The following is a 15,128-nucleotide window of genomic DNA, read 5'->3' on the forward strand; positions in this document are numbered from 1 at the left end:
TTGTATCTAGAGTGGGCTCTTATCCCCATATTGATAAAAAGCAATATACTTATCAAGTTACATAAATAATGTAAATATACATTATCAAGTTACATAAAATTATAAAATAGAATGTTTTCCATGATATAGATTTTATTAAATGTAATCTCCATAAATAGATAAATGAACTGTATGAATAAATTCATTGTTCATATATAGTCTGGAAAGTTAGTCACTGTCTGTTAATAACCACCTCATCAAGAGGGGAGATTATGGTTGGTTTTGATCTCATTCTTTTCTTTTTTTTTTTTCTTTTTTTTTTTTTTTTGAGACAGAGACTCGCTCTGTCCACCCAGGCTGGAGTGCAATGGCAAAATCTGGGCTCATTGCAACCTCCACCTCCCGGGTTCAAGTGATTCTCCTGCCTCAGCCTCCCAAGTAGCTGGGATTACAGGCACGTGCCACCATGCCCGGCTAATTTTTGTATTTTTAGTAGAGATGGGGTTTCACCATGTTGGCCAGGCTGGTCTCAAACTCCTGACCTCAAGTGATCCACCAACTTCGGCCTCCCAAAGTGCTGGGATTTCAGGCGTGAGCCACTGCTCCTGGCCTGATCTCATTCTTTTTGCTATCTTTTCTGCAACGACTGATTGGTTGAGTGCTTTTTATAAACAAACAAAGTGGGTTCTGGCCTGCAGCTCTATAGAGGAGACTACTTCAACACCGGCCTCTCCTAGGAGATTGGGAAGACCAAGTGCGTCCAAACACCCCCAACTGAATGACCCAGGGCCTGCTGAAGTGGCCTCCATGGGGCTGCTGTTTCACAGCAAAACCTTTTTTTGTTTGTTTTTTGAGACAGGTCTTCTGTTGCCTGGGCTAGAGTGCAGTGGTGTGGTCTTAGCTCACTGCAACCTCCACCTTGGGCTCAAGTGATCCTCCATCTCAGCCTCCCAAGTAGCTGGGACTACAGGAGCATGTCAACACACCCAGCTTTTTTGTTGCTGTTGCAGAGATGAGGTTTCACCATGTTGCCCAGGCTAGTCTCAAACTTCTGAGTTCAAGTGATCCTCCCGCCTCCGCCTCCCAAAGTGCTGAAATTATAGGCGTGAGCCACCACGTCCAGTCACAAACATCTTTTCCTTTTCCAATAGCTTTTTTTTTTTTTTCCAAATAAAACTGACAAGGAAGCCCAACCTCTAAACAGGGTGTGGAGAGACAGCCTGCAGAATGGAAGAGGCTCAGACTCAGATCAGAGACACCTGGGGCTATGTGGCCTTAGGCCCCTCAGCCTCCATTCATTTCCTTATCTGTAAAATGGGCTCCTAATGCTTGCCCCACAGGGTGGTTGTGGAAACTCAGTGTCTTATCTCCAGAGGTGTCTGGCACATGGCAAATGCCCCCAAATTATTAGCAATTATTTTACACATTTTTTAAACAAAATATATAAACGTGGTTTAAAAGGGTATGGTGTTTCCCTGGGCCTCTGGTTAAAAGGGTATGGTGCTTCCCTGGGCCTCTGTGGTCACCCTAAAGGGATCTCCAGGGAGCCTTGAGCTCCAAACAGCAGCGTCTGAGATGTCCTGGTGCAGGTGGGAGCACTGAGTTGGGGTCGGAGGTCACAGGCCCAGGCCAGACGTGGGCGCTGGCAAGTTGCGTGGCCTTGGGTGGATCACTTTCTTTCTGTGCCTCAGTTTCTTTCTGTGCCTCTGCAGCCCACGTCAGTGGTTCTCACCGGGAGGTTTGGTTGGGGGAGGGGCCGATTTTGGTGTGTCACGTTGAATGGTTGGTTTCTCCCGACCAGGCTTTCTACTGCTTCTCCAAACAGCCGTGTAGTGTAAACCCATGAATAATTCTCTGTTTAATGATCCATTTTACATGCAGTGTATATGTGTACATATAAACACCAAGTATTTTTGCAGTGTTAACCTATACTGCATTTTCTAGTGTTGCGATTCCTATGTAAATCAACAAAAGACATGTTCTGTTTGGCTCAGTACTTTACCAAGAGATTTCGGAATATCAAACCACCAGTGGCAACACAGCTCATGGTTTTTGACTCACCAGAACATCACATTACAAAAAAATGAAAAGCATGTGAGGTTAATATGTTAATTAGCTAGATTAGTGATCACATTTGAAATATGTAATGTATACATATTTCAAAACAACATGTACAAAATCAATATATATAATTGTCAATTAAAAATGAAAAACTAAAACATCACATTACCAAATAACACGTATGTTTATGATGATTCTATACAGAACCGCAAGCACCTGTTTTATTAATTCTACTAGTGTAGTTGGGCTAGGGCATTTACACGTTTACATATTTAAAAGCATATATATCTATTTTTAAATTTTTATTTCAATAGTTTCTGGGGTACAGGTGGTTTTTGGTTACATAAATAAGTTCTTTAGTGGTGATTTCTGAGATTTTGGTGCCCCCATCACCTGAGTGGTGTACACAGTACCCAATATGTAGTCTTTTAAAAGTATATTATTTTATGTTATTTTATTATTATTATTATTTTTTTTTTTTGAGACGGAGTCTCACTCTGTCGCCCAGGCTGGAGTGCAGTGGCGTGATCTTGACTCACTGCAACATCCACCTCCCGGGTTCAAGCAATTCTCGTGCCCCAGCCTCCCAAGTAGCTGGGACTATGGGTGCGTGCTACCATGCTCAGCTAATGTTTGCATTTTTAGTAGAGACAGGGTTTCACCATGTTGGCCATGGTGGCTGGTCTTGAACTCTTGACCTCAAGTGATCCGCCCGCCTTGGCCTCCCAAAGTGCCAGGATTACACACGTGAGCCACTGGGCCTGGCCTAAGTTATGTTATTATAAATTGCTTTTCATTCATATACATAATACATGTAGGTCAGTTATGTTATGCATATAGTAACAGTAAGGGAGGTTTTAAAGTAATTGTTATAAAAAGGGAACATTGACAATGACATGAAATTGTGGGAGGGGCTAAAAAGGGAGGGTGGTGTTGGGATTGTGGGTTGAGCACTTTGCATGATTGTCACATACTAGTTTTCTTTATTTCTTTCTTTCTTTTTCAGAGATATGGCCTTGCTCTGTTGCCCAGGCTGGGGTGCAGTGGTGTGACCATAGCTCACTGCCACCTTGACCTCCTAAGCTTAAGCAATCCTCTCCCTCAGCCTCCCAAGTTGCTGGGTTTACAGGCACACACCACCATGCCTGGCTAATTTTATTATATTTTTTGTAGAGATGAGTCCTCACTGTGTTTCCCAGGCTGGTCTGGAACTCCTGAGCTCAGGAGATCCTCCTGCCTGGGCCTCAGGAATTGCTGGGGTTACAGGTGCACGCCACCCAGAGGCTTCTCCCTGGTTGTGGAGTGGGGTTCAGGAGTGCTCCTCCTACACAGACCTTGTGTTGGGCTGTGGAAGCTGTGTCAAATCCAGTAAGCCCTGCCTAGGAACCTCTTTAGTCTGAGGCTTCTCAACCAAATGGGATTCACCAGCTGAGAACCACCCTTGTTAAGCTTAAATTGACACACACGGGGAGTTTCCCGGTGACATCATCGGCACCCATGGCCTCCGGTCTCACGCACCATCCCAAACTGAGAGCAGATGGGGAGGGCCTCAGGCAGCATCGGAGGGGCATCCCTCGGGTTCTGGTTGCCAGGGATCCCCAGTGGCCAGAGCTGTGATCTCACAGGCTCCCAGGCACCCTGCGGAGCTTACATTCTAGGACCACTCTGCGACTTGAGGGCAAATGAGAAACCTGGGCCAACGCGTGTGTGTACAAATGTGCAAGTTGTAAAGACTTCTTTCTGTGCAGAAGCATCCTTCATTCTAAGGTCATGATTTTCCTATTATTTTTTGTGTTAATATGACCTTGCTTTTATGAAATAATGGTGATGGTAGGTAGAGGAGCTGGGGTATTGTTTCACAAACACCCTTTTACATAGTAAAGTAGTTAGCAACCCTACATCAAAGTAGTTGATGCCCCCTGTTCTCTCTCTCTTATCCTGAACCCCAAAAGTTTTGCAGTAGAAGAAAAAGACATGAAAACAGACTCATTCGTAAGGCAGTGCCAGGGCAGCAGTAGCCATCTGTATTTGTCACGGTGAGGTCACAGAAGAAGGGTTGATTAGCACTGACTGGGAAAACTTCACAAAGGAGGTGGTGTTTGAGCGAAGTCTTGAGCTCCCCAGGGCTGCTTACTGGGCAGTGTGGATGGTGTGGAATGGGATGGTGAAGGATGGGGTCAGAGGAAGGAAGGGCACACCCGCCCAGCTGTATGTGGGTTGCTGCCTCCCTGGAGAGGGGTCATGAAGCCTAGCAGGCAGTGGAGCCCAGGTAATGGCGGACCTTGAGGGGAAACGCCGGCGGGAAGCTTAGACCTATGAACTCCAGACTGTACACTGAGGCCATCAGTTGCAAATGTTTACTTTTTGGTATTTGAAATTCCAAGCTGAACACAGGGAGGTGAGTGAGTTGGAAGCTTGTTTGTGCTAGATGTACTTTAGTCGACCTTCCCCGGACTACAGGGGGCTTCTGAGCCACTGGGCTCCCCGGAGTGACGAGAGACCTGCTGTGTAGACCACTCCTGAAAGGCTTTCATGAAGGCACAAAAGCAACAGGTTTGCTGAGTGGCGCTGCCCATGCCCCATGAGGAGAACGGTGTATACCATCTCCACACAATGCAGCAAGCCAAGCTCCAGGCTGCACACTTGGCGGCTTTAGAGGATGCCTCATTAGAGTAAAATGGGACTTACTTTTATTTTTTTATAACTCAATTTTATTCTGAGCCCCTGTTATGCTAGGTGGCAGAAATGTCATCTCAGATAATGTGGGGGTCCTGCCCCTTTCCTCAGGGCTTGCCATTGAGGAAGTCATCAAGGGCTTGCTACCATGGGCTGGGGTCCCACCCATCCTCACAGCTTGCTGCTGGGACACCTTCTCCTCTGTGTCCCAGGTCTAGGGCCTCTGCTGGTGTCGGGCGCCTGGCAGTGTTTCACTGGGGAGGCCTCCTTGGCTCCAGCTCATTCCTCTTTCTCTGTGTCTGGTGCCTGCCCAGGGCCTTTCCCAGTAAATGGTACTGGGTGCTCTCTGGTCATCGGCTCCACCATCTGGATAGATGTTTTGCCTCCCAATCTGAGGCTTAGACAAGGCACAAGGGTCAAGGATCCCCTCTCGGGACCCATCAACGTCTGTATTCCCCCACCTGGGAAAGGGTGCTGGTTTTCTTCATTATGCACCCCCCATCTTTAGGCGAGTTCATTAGTCCTTTATTATTATTATTATTATTACTGAGACAGGATCTCCCTCTCTCATCCAAGCTGGAATGCAGTGGAACAATCATAGCTCACTGCAGCCTCAACCTCCTAGGCTCAAGTGATCCTCCCACCCTGGCCTCCCAAGTAGCTGGGATTACAGGCATGGGCCAGCACAGCCAGCACATTTTTAAATTTCTTGTAAAGACTGGGTCTCACTATGCCCAGGTTGGTCTCAAGTGATCCTCCTGGCTTCAAGTGATCCTACCACCTCAACCTGCCAAAATGCTGGGATTATAAGTGTGAGCCACTATGCCCAGCCTAGATTAGTCCTTTCTATTTGCCTAAAGGCATAGGCATTTGAAACTCAAAAGCCAGGAAAATATTTTCTCTTCCACTTTAATCACCTCCTTTGAGGCATCAAGTGACTCTGGGCTTCGCTGCCTAAAGAGGGTAAAAAGAACCATGGTTGGGTCTGGATACCACCCTAATTATTAAAGCAAAATAAAACAAGTAAGCAAACCAAAGCACCTCTAATCCTCTACTGCAGTCCCTCCCTAGCGTGGTCTCTGGCACAAGGCGTTGGTGCTCTCTGCAGGTGGCCTTTTTGGCCCCAGGCTGATCCTCCATGGGATGGGAAACTGAGGAATGGGTTGGGGAAGCTGGAAACCAGGAAACGGTCACGGGTCAGTTGCTGTCAGCCACTATTCCTTCAGGTCTCACTGCAGTGCTCAGAGACTACATTTCCTTGGCCACTATCTGGCTTCTGTACCCTAGGATGATGGAAGACTCAAACAAAAAAAAAAACTGTCTTGCTTGTAACTGGAGCTAAAAATGGAGCAGTGTTTAAGGTCTAGTTTTTTTGTTGGTTTTTTTTGGGGGGTTTTTTTTTTTTGCTTGTTTGTTTGTTTGAGACAGGGTCTTACTCTGTTGCCCAGGCTGTAGTGCAGTGGTGCGATCAACTGCTCACTGCAGCCTTGACCTCCCAGGCTCAAGTGATCCTCCCACCTCAGCCTCCCGAGTAGCTGGGACCCCAGGCACGCACCACCATGCCTGGCTAATTTAATTCTATATTTTGTAGAGACAGGGTCTCCCTATGTTGCCCAGGCTGGTCTTGAATCCCTGTGTTCAAGCGATCCTCCCACCTTGGCCTCCCAAAATGTTGGGATTACAGGCATGTGCCACGGTGTCAGACTGGTCTTTACTTTTCTTCCAATCCAAGTTCCAGAAACAGGAGCTGCCTTTCTTCGAGATGTAGGTGTTTGTGGTTAAGAGATTGGATTACAGGCTTGAGCCACCGCGCCCGGTGGCTCAAGCCTGTAATCCCAGCACTTTGGGAGGCCGAGACGGGCGGATCACGAGGTCAGGAGATCGAGACCATCCTGGCTAACACGGTGAAACCCCGTCTCTACTAAAAATACAAAAAAAAACTAGCCGGGCGAGGTGGCGGGCGCCTGTAGTCCCAGCTACTCGGGAGGCTGAGGCAGGAGAATGGCGTAAACCCGGGGTGCAGAGCTTGCAGTGAGCGGAGATCCGGCCACTGCACTCCAGCCTGGGCGACAGAGCGAGACTCCGTCTCAAAAAAAAAAAAAAAAAAAAAAAGAGATTGGAGTATGTTTTTCCTGCTTATCACCTGACAACTTTGGAGAGGTAATTTCCTGCTTATCACCTGACAACTCCACCTCCCAGGCTTGAGCCATCCTCCCAGGCTCTAGCCATCCTCCCACCTCATCCTCCCAAATAGCTGGCCTGGCTCCCATCATACCCAGCTAATTTTTGTATTTTAGTAGAGATGGGGTTTCACCATCTTGCCCAGGCTGGTCTCAAACTCCTGAGCTCAAGCAATCCACCCTCCTCGGCCTCCCAAAGTGCTGGGATTACAGGCGTGAGCCACCACGCCCAGCCCCAAGATTTTAAACTAAAGGCAGACTATGCAAAGGGAGAGGACTGTTAGACAGGAAGCACTGGGGACTTCAGGCCACGAAAACAAGGCAAAATGATAACATTTCAACTATAAATAGCAGAGCGAGCAATTCCTCTGTCATCCTGCAAAACAATGAGCCTCTTCCTTCATGTCGGTTGAAGGATAAATAGAGTCCCCTTCACTCCCCCAGCACACACACAGGGAAGTAACTTGAGAGCCGCGTCCAACAGCAGAGGAGGAAATGGGAGTGTGCCGGTGGGGGCTGGTTCGGCAGCTCTGGTCCCCTGGAGTCTGACTGGGAGGACTGCTGTGCATAGCCCGGCGAAGTCCCACCCAAGCAAGCTCCTGGACAAGCCTGCAGCTGGGCCCCCAGCTTCTCTGACAAGGGAAAGGCAGAGAAACATCTTTATCCGTGGATTTCAAAAACATTCCTTAGGGAGCTGGAGGCTGCAATGAGCTGTGATTGTGCCACTGCACTCCAGCCTGAGTGACCCTGTCTTAAAAAAAGAAAAAAAAAGAAAGAAAAAAGAAACATCTCCAAGGACTCCAGAGCTGGACGCATCTGCAGGAACTGGCTCCAGCCTCCGCCTTTGGCTTCTTGGTCACTCATGACTAATCACCTCGCCATCACCAACGTCACCTCTAATGTTTCTTTGGAGCATTTATTACATACGTGGCACTTTTTATTTTATTTTATTTTATTTTTAAGAGACAGGATCTTGCTCTGTCCTGCAGGCTGGAGTGCAGAGGCACAATCATAGCTCACTACAGCCTTGACCTCCTGGGCCCAAACGATCCTGGGCCCAAACCTCAGCCTCCTACGTGGCTGGAACTACAGGTGCACACCACCACATTTGGCTAATTCTTTTTTGTAATTTTTTTTTTTTTTTTTTGAGATGGAGTCTCACTCTGTCACCCAGACTGGAATGCAATGGCGTGATCTTGGCTCACTGCAACCTCCACCTCCCAGGTTCAAGCTGTTCTTCCTGCCTCAGCCTCCTGAGTAGCTGGGATTACAGGTGACTGCCACCACACCTGGCTAATTTTTGTATTTTTAATAGAGACGGGGTTTTGCTGTGTTAGCCAATCTGGTCTTGAACTCCTGATCTCAAGTGATCCATCCTCCTGCGCTTCTCAAAGTGCTGGGATTACAGGCCTGAGCCACTGTGCCTGGCCCTAATTTTTGTAGAGACAGGATCTCACAATGTTACCCTGGCTGGTCTTGAACTCCTGGCCTCAAGCGATCCTCCCACCTCAGCCTCTAAAGTGCTCAGATTACAGGCATACACCATGGTATCCAGCCTATGTGGGTGACACTTTTCTAAATACTGGTGCCTCTGCATGCCAGCACACCAAGGCCCCCCAGACTTCCCCCAAAACCCTGCCCCAAAGGCCTCCTCCTCCAGAAACTCAGTTGCTCTGGGAAGCTGGCTGAAGTCAGGCCACAAATATTTCTGGGCACCTACTATGTGCCAGACACTGATCTGAATAAGACACACTGCCACTGTGCTAAATGACATTGCAAGTACGATGAAGGTGAGCAAAGGGGAAGTACTGGCTGCCACCAAGAGGGGTGCTGGCCTTCCCCAAGGTCCCCTGGGCCAGAGCCTGGGCCAGCTACTGACACCTCGCTGGTCAGCTGGCCATTGTTTCACATTTACGTGTGCCCCTCATTCTGTCTAGCGGATGTCTGATTGAGTGACTTAATGGCAACAGAGTTGGGAAGGGATTCTGGGGTGGGTCCAGCCTTGAACTCTGAAAGGACAGGTCTACACTCAACCCACATCTTAGTGCCCAGTAGTGGATGTGCAGGAGTAAACCTGGAGTCAGTTAATACAGGAAGGAGCAATTGAATAGACGAATCCTTCATTGCCTCCTGTAAGGCAAAATTGTAAGGGAACTTAACCTATTTCACACTCCTTCCTGTCCTTTGAAGGCTCACTCAGTGCTTGGCTCACAGAAAGAACTCAATAATATTTGTTGAAAAACAAATGGATGCAAATATGAATTAGTACAACCCTGGTGTCTATCATAGTGCAGGGAATGCAGTGCATAGTACTCTGTAAATGTTTGGCAAATTAGTGAATCACATTATTAACAATATGCATTTCACTAAGGAAATGATCAAAAAAAGCCAGGCATAGTGGCTAACGCCTGTAATCCCGGGACTTTGGGAGGCCAAGGCAGGAGGATTGCTTGAGATCAGGAGTTCCAGACCAGCCTGGACAACAGAGTGAGACTCCCATTTCTATGAAAAATTTAAAAAGTTAGCTGGGCATGGTGGTACCTGCATGTAGTCTCAGCCACTTGCGAGCTGAAGTTCAAAGATCGCTTGAGCCCGGGAGTTTGAGGGTTACAGTGAGCTATGAGACCCACCACTGTAGTCCAGCCTGGGCAACAGAACAAGACCCTGTCTCTTAAAAAAAAAAAGAAAGAAAGAAAGAAAGAAAAAAGAAAACAGAAAAAGAAAAGAAAAAAGAATTTTTTTCATTAATATTTACTGGTGATAGATTTTTTTACAACCATACAAGTGTTTACTGCCTTTCCTTGAATTTCTTAGCAAATTTTTAAACAACAACAAAACCAACAGACCCCTGACTCACCAAGGGAAAGGTGGTTTGAGTCTAAATGTAAAAAACTCTCCATGTGAGCATCTGAATAAACTCCAGAGCCTGATGGTCACCTTTGGCTGAGGCTGGGGCTGCTCAGAGTGAGAGGCTGGGGACAGGGGAGGAGGGGCTGCTTGGAAAAGTACAGCTATCTCAACCACACTCTCTCTGGGAATTCACTCTTTTTCTATTTTCGACATCATTATCCTATTTCCATATGATTTTATAAGATGCAAAGCAAATATTAGTACAGGCTCTTCTCTGCAAAACGAAGCCATTTAATCTAATGAAGTACTGTCCGTGGTGATGTTTGGACAAGCTGACTTCATACTAAGTCAAGATTGAGGGGACTCTCAGAGCAGGCTCCCATGTAAGCTTTATGTCAGCATCCCACCTTGGCTCAGCGTGATCCTCCATCAGAAAGAGTCAGAGACAAAGATGGGAGACTGAGAGAGACCTGGCGGCCGAAAGCCCAAGGCTGAGAGGAAAGGCTCCTGGCCGAGTACCCCTGGGGGCTTCAGGGCCCATTTTGTCCTCTGAAGTGGTCTCTTAGAGCTCACCTCTGTCACCAAGCACTCTTCTTGCTCCCCACCTTGCCTCAAAGGTCGGGGGTGGGGAAAGATCTTTCTTTGCCAGCTTCCTCAATACCCTCTTTTTTCTTCATGCTTCCTCTTTTCCAGGGATATTTGCTTAAAAAAAAAAAAGACGTCGCTAGGTGTGGTGGCTCCTCGTGCCTATAATCCCAGCACTTTGGGAGGTCAAGGCAGGAAGATCCCTTGAGCCCAGGAGGTTGAGGCTACAGTGAGCTATAAGTGTACCACTGCACTCCAGCCTGGGTGAGAGAGGGAGCCCCTGTCTCTTTGGAAAAAAACAAAAAGAAGGACCCAAAGACCAGGAAAGGTGTTGCTATGTAGAGGCAGGGGTTGCTTGCTTTCTCTTCAACCTGTCCCTAGGAGAAGGAGAGAGAGGCATGCTGGGCTTCTGCCCACCACTCTCCCTAGAGGTCTGCATCTGTCATAAGCATCAGGCCTGAGGCTGTGTCAGGGAGTCACATTCCACTTCCTCCCCACTCACCCCAACCAGCTCAGAGCCACCAAACTTGCCCAATTCCTAGAGTGGACTCCAGGAGTCCACTTTACCTACTCGGTAAAGGCTTGGCACCTCCCTCTGAAACATTCTTCCCACTTGGTCTCTTCCCCCTGCCATCATCATAATTTCCCCTATACCCACATGCAACCGTGCTATTATTTCATTTTATTTATTTATTTATTTATTTTATTATTTTTTTTTGAAGATAGGGTCTCCCTCTGTCACCTAGGCTGGAGTGCAGTGGCGTGACAATGGCTCACAGCAGCCTCAAATTCCTGAGTTCAAGCAATCCTCCCACCTCAGTCTTCTAAGTAGCTGGGGCTACAGGTGTGAGCCACCAGGCTCTGCCTCTATTTTTTAAAAACCAGCTTTATGGCCAGGTGCGGTGGCTCATGCCTGTAATCCCAGCACTATGGGAGGCCAAGGCAGGCAGATCACAAGGTCAGGAGTTCAAGACAAGCCTGACCAACATAGTGAATCCCTGTCTCTACTAAAAATACAAAATTTAGCCGGGCATGGTGGTGTGTGCCTGTAGTCCCAGCTAGTCAGGAGGCTGAGGCAGGAGAATCACGTGAACCCAGGAGGCAGAGGTTGCAGTGAGCCAAGATTGTGCCACTGCACTCCAGCCTGGGCAACAAGAGCAAAACTCCATCTCAAAAAAAAAAAAAAAAAAAAAAAAAATCAGCTTTATAAGATACAATTTATGTACATTAAAATTTACCATTTCAAGTGTACAGTTTGATACATTTTGATAAATGTATGTAGTCTATAGCCTCTACTACAATTACAATATATAGAATATTTCCGTTACCCAAAAAGGTCCTCCATGCCCTTTGGCAGTCACTCCCCTCCCATCTTAGCCTCTGGCAATGCTGATCTTCCTTCTGTCCTTGTAACTCTGCCTTTTAAAGTTTCATAGAAGAAGAATCACACAGCACCTAGTTTTGTGGATTTCTCAGCATAATGCTTTTGACGTCCATCCAAGTTTTTGAATGTATTAATAGTCCATTTCTGCCGGGTGCACTCGCCTGTAATCCCAGCACTTTGGGAGGCCGAGACAAGTGAATCACTTGAAGCTAGGAGTTTGAGACCAACCTGGCCAACATGGTGAAACTCCGTCTCTACTAAAAATACAAAAATTAGCCAGGTGTGGTGTGTGCCTGTAATCCCAGCTACTCAGAAGGCTGAGGCACAAGAATTGCTTGAACTCGGGAGGCGGAGGTTGCAGTGAGCAACATTGGGAGGCGACAGTTTCAGTGAGATCGTGACGCTGCACTCCAGCCTGAGCAACAGAGAGAGATTCCATCTAAAAAAAAAAGTTATTTATTTTTATTTTATTTGATTATATATATATAAGATTATATATATATAAATTAAATATCATAAAAATACATATTATAAATAGCATAAAAATAGAATAAAAATAAATATTATAAAAATATAAAAAATAAATATTATAAAAATTATAAAGTTTTTATATATATATATATTTTTAGACAGAGTCTCACTCTGTCGCCTAGGCTGAAGTGCAGTGGTGAGATCTTGGCTCACTGCAACCTCCGCCTCCCGGGTTCAAGTGATTCTCCTGCCTCAGCCTCCCAAGTAGCTGGGATTACAGGCATGCACCACCATGCCCAGCTAATTTTTGTATTTTTAGTAGAGACAGGGTTTCACCATGTTGGCCAGGTTGGTCTTGAACTCCTGACCTAGGTGATCTGCCTGCCTCGGCCTCCCAAAGTGCTGGGATTATAGGCGTGAGCCACAGAGCTCAACCTATATATGTATATATAAATTAAAATATAAAAATAAAAATAATATATATATATTATTAGAGAAAGGGACTTGCTCTGTTTCCCAGGCTGGAGTGCAGTGGGGCAATCATAACTCATTTCAGCCTCAAATTCCTGAGGCTCAAGGGATCCTCCCACCTCAGCCTCCTGAGTAGTATAGGATAGGAATAGGCATGTGCCACCATGCCGAGGTAATTATTTTTTATTTTTTCTACCAACCCCTGTCCTTTTTTTTTTTTTTTTTTTTTTTTTTTGAGACAGAGTCTTACTTTGTTGCCTAGGCTGGAGTGCAGTGGTGTAGTCCTAGCTCACTGCAGCCTTGACCTCCCAGGTTCAAGCGATCCTCCTGCCTTAGCCTCTCAAGTAGCTAGGACTACAGGCACATGCCACCATGCCCTGCTAATTTTTGTAGAGATGGGGTCTCACTATGTTGCCCATGCTGGTCTTTATAATTTAATTATATATAGAGAGATATATAAATTAAAAATAATATTACACTTACACAAAACTTAGTAGCATTACTATAAATGGAAAAGCTTTATATCTTATGATAAATCAACACAGGCAAAAATATTAAAAAGGATTATTTTTAAGGTTACACAATTCCAGCTAGCTCCTGTTGCCTGTTATCTTAGATTCTCTAGAAGTCAAGCCAGGGCTTGAGTATAAGGTGGGGATTCTTGTGCAAGAGATTTACGGGGGGACTCCTGGTGAAGGAGGGAGGGAAACAGAAAGAGGTTAAGCAAAGGCGTGGGGCCAGCTGAAGCTCTGAAACAGGAATGGGACCAGAGTTGAACCACCTCAAGGCATGAGAGCTGGGCCTTTGTGCCTTGCATCAATCAGTCATTGCCCCATACTTACCCTCGGGATGATGGTATAATCTCCCACCTATTTCCAGGTGAGGCAATTTCCAAAATAAGGGTGTGGCTGTTAAGTGCTAGCTGCCAACATTCACAGCAGCTGGGAGGTGAATGTATCAATTAGGTGAAGGGGATTAGACAGGACCAGCAGCATCTATTATACCAGTACCAGCCAAAGGCTTTAACCTAACGTTTCCTCTTTTTTTTTTTTTGACAGGGTGTCACTCTGTTGCCCAGGCTGGAACGTGCAGTGGTACAGTCATGGCTCACTGAAACCTCAAACTCCCAGGCTCAAGGGATCCTTCTGCCTCAGCCTCCCAAGTAGATGAGACTACAAGCACACACCACTATGCCCAGCTAATTTTTTGTTCTTTGTAGAGAAAGGGTCATCACTATGATGCTCAGGCTGGTCTTGAACTCCTGGACTCAAGCAATCCTCCTGCATAGGTCTCCCAAAGTGCTGAGATTACAGGCGTGAACCACTACACCTGTCTGGTTTGCTATGTTTTGGAGTCAAAAAGAAACAAGAAAATGTGGCCGGGCACAGTGGCTCATGCCTGTAATCCCAGCATTTTGGGAGGCTGAGGTTGATGGATCACTTGAGGTCAGGAGTTTGAGACCAGCCTGGCTAACATGGTGAAACCCCGTCTCTACTAAAAATACAAAAATTAGCCGGGAGTGGTGGTGCTTGCCTATAGTCCCAGCTACTTAGGAAGCTGAGGCAGGAGAATTGCTTGAACCCAGGAGGTAGAGGTTGCAGATTGCACTGAGCCTAGATCATACCACTGCACTCCAGCCTGGGCAACAGAGCTCTGTCTCCAAAAAAAAAAAAAAAAATTAGGAAATGTTAGAGTGATGTTAAAGACAGGTTAGCACCAAATAGAGACTTTCTCCTTAATGTCATCAGATGATGGGAAAGAGAATTGAAAATGGACTAGCTTTCTTATTGATACACTGTTCCTTCATGCTCTGCCTGGTCTTTTTGCCAGCTTGGGTGGCCCAGTGTGTCCCACACTTTGGGAAACACTGCTGTAAGGCTTTCAACAGGATCCAGCCTGCCATGCCCCACTCAGCTCCTCTCTGCAGTGCTTTCTTACTTCCCAGCCGTTTCATCCAGCAGCGTTGTGTTACACAGATGGCCCACTGTTTGCTCCCAGCTTATTCCCTGCCTTTCCGTTCTTCTGTGTATTGCAGGAAGCTGTGTTTCCCAGGCTCCCTTGCCAAGTGGCTTTCACATAGTTTTGTGTGTTGGGAGAAACTGCTACAAGATCAGAGTACGGTGGGGTGAGAGGTGGGGGTCAACCATTTCCCCCTTCTTGCTCTGCACCTTCCACAGTGGCTGTGTGTGTTTTACAGTTCCAAGCCCTTCTGTGGCTCTGACTCCTGCCAGACAACCCTAACCTCCTTGGGGCCAGCCCTACCGTGGTTCTAGCTGCTGCCACCAACAATGGCTTCTAGGCCTCACCTCCTCAGCCTTGGAATAAGAGGCTTCCTGCTGGTGCTAAGCTGTGTTCCTCACTCTCCCCTGTTCAGGTTTTCATCCTTCCATTATCTATGTAAGCAATTCCTTGTGTTAAACTCCCTCTGTTGAAAGACCTAGAGTGGTTTCTTAATTCTGACACAGAATTGC

The 15,128-nt window shown here is 46.7% G+C and overlaps 1 protein-coding gene across 2 annotated transcripts in view; it reads left to right on the plus strand.

Moving 5' to 3' along the window:
• The first annotated feature begins 3,713 nt into the window (after positions 1 to 3,713).
• Positions 3,714 to 15,128, plus strand: part of SIAH1 (siah E3 ubiquitin protein ligase 1) — a 90,824-nt gene continuing 79,409 nt past the window's right edge. The window contains exon 1 of one of the 2 annotated variants that reach the window (XM_017953336.3): positions 3,714 to 3,807. The gene's annotated coding sequence lies outside the window, so the exon portion shown is untranslated. Of the gene's footprint in view, positions 3,808 to 4,176; positions 4,439 to 15,128 lie in introns of those variants that run through there. The other variant, XM_017953335.3, reaches the window with a different exon arrangement.

The sequence above is a fragment of the Papio anubis genome, chromosome 18 (assembly GCF_008728515.1).
Source record: "Papio anubis isolate 15944 chromosome 18, Panubis1.0, whole genome shotgun sequence".
Classification (NCBI taxonomy): Eukaryota; Metazoa; Chordata; class Mammalia; order Primates; family Cercopithecidae; genus Papio; species Papio anubis.